Raw genomic sequence first — 9,230 nt, forward strand, 5'->3', positions numbered from 1 at the left:
GTTTAGCCCGTAAGCAATCCGTACGTGCGTCGCAACCAAACCGTAGATGTGTCCGCGCACAAAAGTCCGGACTGCGTAGTGTACGCATCCACGCATGCGCACGTCCCGACCGCGCCGTGTACACATCCACATGCAAAAGTCTCGACCGCACCACAGTGTACGCATCCACGCATGTGCGCGTCCCGACCGCGCCGTGTACGCATCCACGCGCTCGTCTGCACACACGCGTCCGTTTGAAACGTCCATACGTACGCCCGAAATTTGCACACGCACGTACATCTGAAGATGTCCATGCGCGCGTACGTCCGAAAACGTCCATGCGGCCATGCACACGCGTGTACGCCCGAAGCGTTATAACACGGCCAAATGACCCAATCATCCATAAAGTTTAGCCCGTGCGCAATCCGTACGTTGTCGTAGTGTAGGTTGCACACTATGTGGAAATTATATTTTTGTCCCTCCGGATAGAGAATGGAGTGCTCGGTGAGAACCGGAAGAAAACGGCATATACCGGCAAGGAGGAAAACGGCATACCGGCAAGGAAGAAAACGGCATACCGGCAAGGAAGAGCCGGATAAAGAGACATAAATGTAAAAAAAAGGAAATACTCACTACTGCGCAGGGCGTGATTCGAACTCTGCACCTCCACGTTGACAAACCCCAACCTTACCATTACATTAAATTATCTTAAGTGTTTTAAATATAGATTTAATATGTATAAGACCTTTATTTATGCATACCTTTATTAAAAGGTAAATCGTGTATTTCTTTAATATATGAAAAAGAAAAAAAACACGAGACACTAAAAATAACTCATGCACATCTAGCGTGCATGAGCCCTATACTTAGGAAATAAAAAAAAAAAGCATCACATGCACATTTAGTGTGCATGAACATATGAGAAAAAGCATGTAGCTATGCTTAGTCTCTCCCATCACTATATAAGGATGGGGAGCACATTGTAGTTGTTGTTGATTATTTGGATTAAGTATTAATCAATACAAAAATTATTCGTGGGATTCACGATTTATACATCTACTTCTCTCTTAACACCCTAAGTACCAATTAATATAGTATACTCGTGTGATTCACGAGTTTCTTATCTTTCTCTTTGCTATTTACTCATAATTAATCTCTATCTCACGAACTTCTTTCTCCTAGTCCAAGACCTCTGTGGTTCCCACCCGACTCACGCAACGATCCGGAGCCGAAAGGCACGACAACGTGCGTCACAACCAAACCGTAGACGTGTCTGCGCGCAAAAGTCCCGACCGCGTAGTGTACGCATCCACACATGCGCACGTCCCGACCACGCCGTGTACGAATTCGCGCGCAAAAGTCCCGACCGCGCCGCAGTGTACGCATCCACGCATGCACATGTCCTCACCGCGCCGTGTGCGCATCCACGCGCTCGTCTGCACACACACGTCCGTCTAAAACGTCCACACGTACGCCCAAAACTTACACACGCGCGTACATCTCAAGATGTGCATGCGGGCATACGTCCGAAAACGTCCACGAGGCCATGCACACGGGCATACGCGCCGTGTGCGCATCCACGCGCTCGTCTGCACACACACGTCCGTCTAAAACGTCCACACGTACGCCCAAAACTTACACACGCGCGTACATCTCAAGATGTGCATGCGGGCATACGTCCGAAAACGTCCACGAGGCCATGCACACGGGCATACGCCCGAAGCGTGCACACCACACAATGTAGCCCAAGTCACCTTGAACATTCTATGCTCCACACATTAATAGAATAAAGATGTTTTGGTTTCCCTTATATATCCTGGGTTCCAATGTTGTCCTATCTATGTGGGATATCTCACAGTTTTGTCTTTTCTTTATTCTTCTTCAAACTTAACACTCACATAACTTGATACTTGTTTATCCATTTTATGCGTAATAAAATACGCTATGAAGCTCTTGAAGACATCTATCTTCCCATATGAATACATTAAGCTAATGTTAAATAATTGTTTTACTAGTTTTCATATAGTGTGTGAAAAATCACACGACAACATTTTATATGACCAAGACGTGTAGTTGCTCCGATCTAGCTTCTCCGTTGGAAGTGAAATCGACATTCCTCCGGTCATATCTTCTCTCTGTCTGTTGTTACCAGGTGCTAGGGTTCGTCTTGAAAGGCGTCTGTCGGCTATAGAGGTGCTCAACCCTCGAGCTTTGATACCATGAAAATGTCAAAGTGCGGAAGCGTTTGATCAATACTGGCTCACCCGGTTAGCAATAGAGAGAGAGTGTGTGTGAGAGAGATAGATTAACAGTGAGTACGCAAGAGAGACAGAGAGAGCAGACAACGGTTTTTCTATTATAAATAATTCTCTGTACATACAACGTGCTCAACAGCACTATTTATACAAGTCCTTAGAAGGACTGACAGAAGTACAATGTACTTCAATGCTCACACGAGCGTCTGACACTAACTACGAAACTATGATTACCTAGTAGTCTAGGCTACTACTAGGCTTCCGGTTACCACTCTGACCCGGCTCACCAGCTCACCGATCCGTCTCGCTCACTAGCTCAACCTTATTCAGTCGATCCAGATCCAGTTGAGCTTGCCGCTCAACACCATGTGGACACCGATTCGGTTCTCCGTTCTGGATACTAATCCGGCTCTAGCTTATTTAGCCGAATTGGATCCGGTTCAGCTTGTCCACTCAACATATCCCCAAGTGAGCAGGTTAGCGGATAGCACAAACAAGATACTCCAAAGCATTCTCCACAAAATCGTCAACGAGCATCGTACAGATTGGGACCACAAACTCCAATGTGCACTTTGGGCGTACCGCACTAGTTATAAGACAAGCATTAGCTCCACCCCATTTTGCCTCACATACAGCCTAGAAGGCATCATGCCCATTGAGTCCGAGATTCCCAGTCTACACATTCAAGTGCAGGAGCGTTTGTCGAAAGATGAATCACGGATCGTGCACGCTGAATAGTTGCTCCCTTGGACAAGGAGAGATTCCAAAATGAGCAAAGACTAGAACGAGAACAATTGCGGTGCAAGGCCTTCGTCGACCACCATGGGCGCCGCAACATTGTAGCTTTGTGGGTGGGATCACCCGCCCTTGTTTTCTCCACATGCTCCGGGCTTATGCCAAGGAAACTCAAATTGCGGTAGTCGGGGTCGTTTTGGATCACCAATATGCGTGCAAGCGCATTTCAACTCGACAATTGGGATGGCCAAATCCTACCGGTGTGGGTGAATGGATTTCGGCTCAAGCCATACAATGGCGTGGTGCCACCCAACCCCTTCATACCCAGTCATCCCCTTTATAGAAGAGAAAGAAAAAAGAGAGGAGAAAATAGAAAGTACATAGAAGAGAGTGAAGAGAGTGAAGAGAGTGAAGAGAGGGAATTTGGTCCCTCCGGATGGGATCCATATGAGAACCAGACGAGCCGAATGAAGGAACCGGATCCGGAAGGGTTCTGGATGAGACCCGAAAACCGGATCGAGTGAATCCGGATGGATCTGAGTTGTCGTAGAGATGTTGTATATTGTTGTATACAGAAAATGAGAGATATACAAAATTAGTTTCTGTTTTGTAACCGCCATTGGTGAAGGCATAGAGCTCAAGGTCATTGTCTCTGAGTCTCACATTGTATTCCTCCCCTCATAGTGATAGTTGGAGTCTGTGGGGTCCCGTCGTTTTTTTTCCCATTTAGGGTTTTACACGTAAACATCGTGTGTCATCTTGATTTTAGGTTGTTCTCTTCTATCCTTGTTGAAGACTCGGTTGTAACCGAGCGTTATTCCCTCACAAACTAGTATCAGAGCGAACAAAGGAAATGGAAGAATCATTCGACGGCATGTTCAAGCTCACCGGCTCCAACTACCCAATGTGGAAGTCAAAGATGAGGGACATGCTCCTAGTCAAAGATCTATGGCTGCTGGTACAGTTCAGGGACAAGAAACCGGATAAGATCGATACCACGACATGGGAGGTGATGCACATGAAGACAACGGGGTACATCCGGTGCTTCATTGACATGAGCCTATATAACAACTTCAATGAAGAAAGTAAAGCTCATGTGCTCTTGGAGAAAATCGGCACTATGCTGGAGAGTAAAAACGTCGTAAATCGGGTTTCAGTGTTTCGGAAGCTAGTGAGACTCCCGTATTAGGACAGATCCAGCACGGCAGAGCACATGAATGCATTTTAGGGGCTCATAAATCAAACAACTTTGCTTGAAGTACCTCTGGTCGACGAGGTACTTCCATTGCTCCTGCTCGGTTCCCTCCTGGATAGTTGGGAGACGCTAGTTGTCACTTTGGGCAACGCCGGGCCGGAAGGAAAGCAGTTGTCCCTAGCAAGGGTAAAATCAAGTTTGCTAGATGAAGAAGCTTGCTAGAAGGACCGGGAGTCCGGAACCGATCCGAAGGCCTTGGTCACGGAAGATGACCAAAACCAGGGAAGAGGCCGGTATTGGACTCCCCAAAACTAGGACAAATCGAGGACAAGGTCGAAGTCAAGGGGGAGGCCTACTTGTTTCTACTATGGGAAGTCGGGGCACTTCCAAAAGAACTGTCGGCATTTCCGGAAAGAGAAAGGGGTTGACACCACCGATCCGAAGAAGAGTTCGGACCGGAGAGGGTCCGGATCGGAAAGGAACGTTTGGGATCGCGACAAGTGAAGAAGATCTTATGCTCATTGCCGAGGAGAATAACCTTGTCGACGACGAGACAACATGGGTTATTGATTCCGGCGCGTCGTTCCATTTGACACCAGACCAGAAATGCTTCTCATCCTACATAGCCGGAGATCACAGTTGTGTTCAGATGGGGAATGAAGGTACATGTTGAATTAGTGCATAGGAGATGTGTTGTTGACAACATCAACCAAATGCAAATTACTGCTGAAAGAAGTTTGACATGTCCGGAGGTTCAGTTGAACCTGATATCAGCCGGTCGGCTAGATGATGAAGGCTACACGGGTAGCATCCGGAACGGAGTCATGAAATTCAGCAAAGGAAGCCTAATCGTGGCCCGAGCTCGGATATCAATGCACTATACCTGATGCACGCCCAGATACGCCGGGAAGAAGTGAACATAGGATCTAACACAGCCGGTGAACTATGGCACAAGAGACTTTTCCATATGAGCCAGAAGGGGATAAGAAGACTTGCCGAAGATAACCTCATTCCGGGGGTGAAAGACATGCATCTTGAGAAGTGCACCGACTGCTTGGCCGGCAAACAAAACAGAACCTCCTTCCGGTTAAGACCACCGATGAGACGGAATACACCACTGGAGTTGGTGCATACCGATGTGTGTCAAGTCGACACAAAGTCACATGCCGGATCGCAGTACTTCGTGACATTCATAGACGACCACAACCGGAAGTTGTGTGTCTCACCGCTGAAGACAAAGGATCAGATGCTATCCGTCTTCAAGGAGCTCCATGCGAGAGTGGAAAGAGAAACCGGTCGGAAGCTGAAGGCAGTTCGAGCAGATAACGAAGGAGAAGACCGGGGGCAGTTCGAGGAGTAGTGTTGGTCGAAGGGAATCCAAGTCGAATTTACCATGCCAAAGATGCCGAAATTGAACAGGTTGGCTAAACGGATGAACCGAACCATAATGGAGAGAGTCTGAAGCATGCTAGCACATGCCAAGTTACCCAAAACGTTTTGGGCTAAGGCGCTGATGACAGTGACCTATGTGATAAACAGATCACCCTCAACACCCTTGGAAGGAGACTCACCGTAGAAAGTATGGACCGGTAAAGATGTATCTTACCGGCATCTGAAGGTGTTTGGTTGTCTCGCATATGTGCATGTTGCAAAGGACAAGAGAGCAAAGTTGGATCCGAAGTCCAGGCCATGCATATTCCTCGGATACGATGATGATGAGTTCGGTTACCAGGTGTGGGATCTGGTCGACAAGAAGGTGTTCCGGAGTGGGACATAGTCTTCATAGAAGACAAGACCATTGCCGACTGGGAGTCGTAGAAGAAGGTGATGAACTCCGGATCATCCAATGAAAACCGGCTTGAGGGCACAAGGACTTACTCGGTTCAAAACCGGATGTTAGCCGGAAGCCAGATGAAACTCGAAGAACCGGCCGAATTCGGACAAGAAACCGAACTGACCGAAGAAGAAGAAGGAGACACCAGAACTAGACAAGACCCCAAATCAGATTCGGATGAAGAACAAACGGAGGAACCGGTAGTTGAAGACCAAAGGCGGAGATACCCTCTCAGGGAGAGATGAGCCCCCTAGAGATTTCCGGATGCATAGTGTAAAAATGAATAGTGTGCGGAAGCAATAGAAAACCAAACACAGAAACACAGATTTAATCAAGATCTTGACAGTACGCGGGAGAGACAAAGAAAGAGCAAAACAACATAAATCTATTACAAAACAATAATAGTTCTCTATATTTACAATGTGCTTCAACAACACTATTTATACAAGTCCTAAGAGGACTGACAGAAGTACGGTGTACTTCAATGCTCACACGAGCGTTTGACACTAACTACGAGTCATTAACTACCTAGCAGTCTAGGTTGCTACTAGGCTTTCAGTTATTGTTGGATCCGGCTAACCGTCTCCCCAGCTCACCGGCTCACTGATCCGGCTCAGGCTTATTCAGCCGATCCGGATCCGATTGAGCTTACCGCTCAACACTCCCCCTCAAGCTCAAGTTGAGGTCAGATCGTAGTGTCAGTCTCCATGGCAGCCGATCCTTCCACCCGGCTCCTTCTAGCATCACTCCGCCTCGCTCGCGCTCCTCGTCCGGTCCGGTCCCATTTGCCACGACCCTTCTGATTTTGCACACCTCGACCTCCTCGGTCGGCTTGTTTGCTCAATAGGCCCAATTCAGGTCCCTCGCTGTTGTGACTTCGACGCTTGTCGATCCGTTGATTCCTTCATGTTGGCGTCGACTTCCGCTGCCTTCTCGTATGCTTGGCCATCAGTTGATCCGGTTCTTCCAAATCTGTATGTTGAACCGAATCGACTGTCTCCAACTCGTTCCAGCTCTTGTCTGAATCGGTCACTCCCAATTCGTCTTCCGGTTCCAGACCCTTCACCACATCGGACCATGTCCGGGTCTTGGACTTCTTCTTCTTGTCTCTCCCTTTGTCGGTTCTTCCCTCACCAACACAATTGGTAGTTTCTTTTCCTTTGCTCATTCTCCCCCTCAAGTGTGGCACGTCGAGATGCTGAACACCAAGCATTTCAGTGAAGTGCTGCAACTTGTCCAATCCGAGCGGTTTGGTGAAGATGTCGGCAACCTACCGATCCGTATGAACATACCGAAGTTCAACTTCACCGCTAAGGACACGCTCATGCACAAAGTGGTAGTGCACTTCTATGTGCTTTGTGCGAGCATGGAATACGGGTTTCTTGGCGAGCTGCATGTTGCTTATGTTGTCGCAGTAGATCAGGATTACGGTTGGCACCTCGATCCGCAGGTCTTGCAGCAGTCGCCGAAGCCAAATGGCTTCACAAGTGGCAACGGTAGCGCCCCGGTATTCAGCCTCAGTGCTCGAAAGGGCCACTGTTGGCTGCTTTTTGTTGTTCCACGCAACAATCGCGCTACCACGGGAAAACATATAGCCAGAGGTGGATCGGCGATCCGATGTATCGCCAACCCAGTTGGCATCGGTGTAGCTGACTAGCTCTTCGGTTATACCATGCCGGTATAACAGTCCCCGGTCCTTCGTGCCGCTCACATATCGCAAAATTCGATGCGCGCACAGAAGGTGCTCCATGGTCGGCTTCTGCATATATTGGTTGATCACGCCGACCGGATAGCTGATGTCCGGTCGGGTGATTGTCAAATATATAAGGCTTTTGACGATTTGTCGAAACCGCTTCTCATCGCAAGCCAGCCCGGAGTCGGGACGGAGCTTCTGGTTCCGGTTCAGGGGTGTGGAGATCGGTCAGCATTCCGTCATGCCGAACTTGTACAACATACTCAACACATAGTGTCTTTGTGAGAGCAATATGCCGTCGGGGGTTCGGATCACCTCGATCCCAAGGAAATAGTGAAGGTCCCCCAGGTCCTTCATCTCAAATGCGTCCGACAGCTCAGACTTGACTCGGTTGATTTCATCGAGTCCAGGTCCGGTGATGACTAGATCATCAACATACAGCAAGATGCAAGCCGGACCGTTCGGACTTTGCGGAATGAACAATGAAGAGTCGGACTTGGAGGCAGCAAACCCCATCTTACGCAACCGATGCGTGATCTTTGCATTCCAAGCTCGGGGGGGGCTTGCGTCAGGCCATAAAGTGACTTCTTCAGCCGGCATACTGCCGACTTGTTCATCTCCGTCTGGAAACCGGGGGGTTGGTTCATAAAGACCTCTTCTTCAAGATTGCCTTGAAGAAATGCATACTTCACGTCCATCTGGTGAAGATGCCACCCCCTTTCCGCATCAACCGCTAGCACCACACGAACCATCGTCATCTTCGCTACTGGAGCGAAGGTCTTGTCGTAATCCATTTCGTGGGTCTGCGCGTATCCCTTCGCCACTAACCGGGCCTTGTACCAGTTAATCGAACCGTTGGCATTGTACTTTACCTTGTACACCCACTTACATCCGATCAGTTTACAGTGTCGGGGAGGGTCAACTAGGTCCCATGTGTCGTTGGCATCAGGTGCCCGTATTTCTTCCTCCATAGTGGCACACCAATTCGCGTCCTTTGCCGCTTCTGCGTAGCTCTCCGGCACACGCACTTCCGCCACTTTGGTCATGTATGCATAATGATGCGCCATGTACTCATTATACCCGTACCGCTTCACGGGGTTCTTCTGGCGGGAAGACCGGCGTAACTTATTGTTGCCCGGTTTGGGGCCCTTCTTGGCCGGTTCGGGCTTTGTTCCCGAAGATCCGCCTTCATCCTTCCTGGAGTCGTATTCGCTCCGATCTAACTCAACGTTTCCGGTTTTGTATTCCGGCATCTTCTTCCTCCCCTTCTCTTTGCTCGTGAACCATCTCCTCAGTTCCTTGCACGGGGAGACCACGACAGAGTCTCCACTACTTGCCGGTTCCTCATCCCGACTCAGCCGCTCATTCGGTCCACTTATCCAGAATGAGATCAGACTCTCTTCTAGAATGTCGAAGTCTTCATCTTCTACCTAGACCTGTTCAGGCTCACTAGCCTCATCCTCTGGTATCTGGTCGGGGTTGGAAGTCGAAGCCGGTAAGGCATACCATGATGCCGTCTCATCAAACTCAACATCCCGA

This window comes from Azolla caroliniana, unplaced genomic scaffold (assembly GCF_043228905.1).
Source record: "Azolla caroliniana isolate FFs.n. ecotype wild unplaced genomic scaffold, voAzoCaro1.0.p SCAF_10, whole genome shotgun sequence".
In the NCBI taxonomy this organism is placed as follows: Eukaryota; Viridiplantae; Streptophyta; class Polypodiopsida; order Salviniales; family Salviniaceae; genus Azolla; species Azolla caroliniana.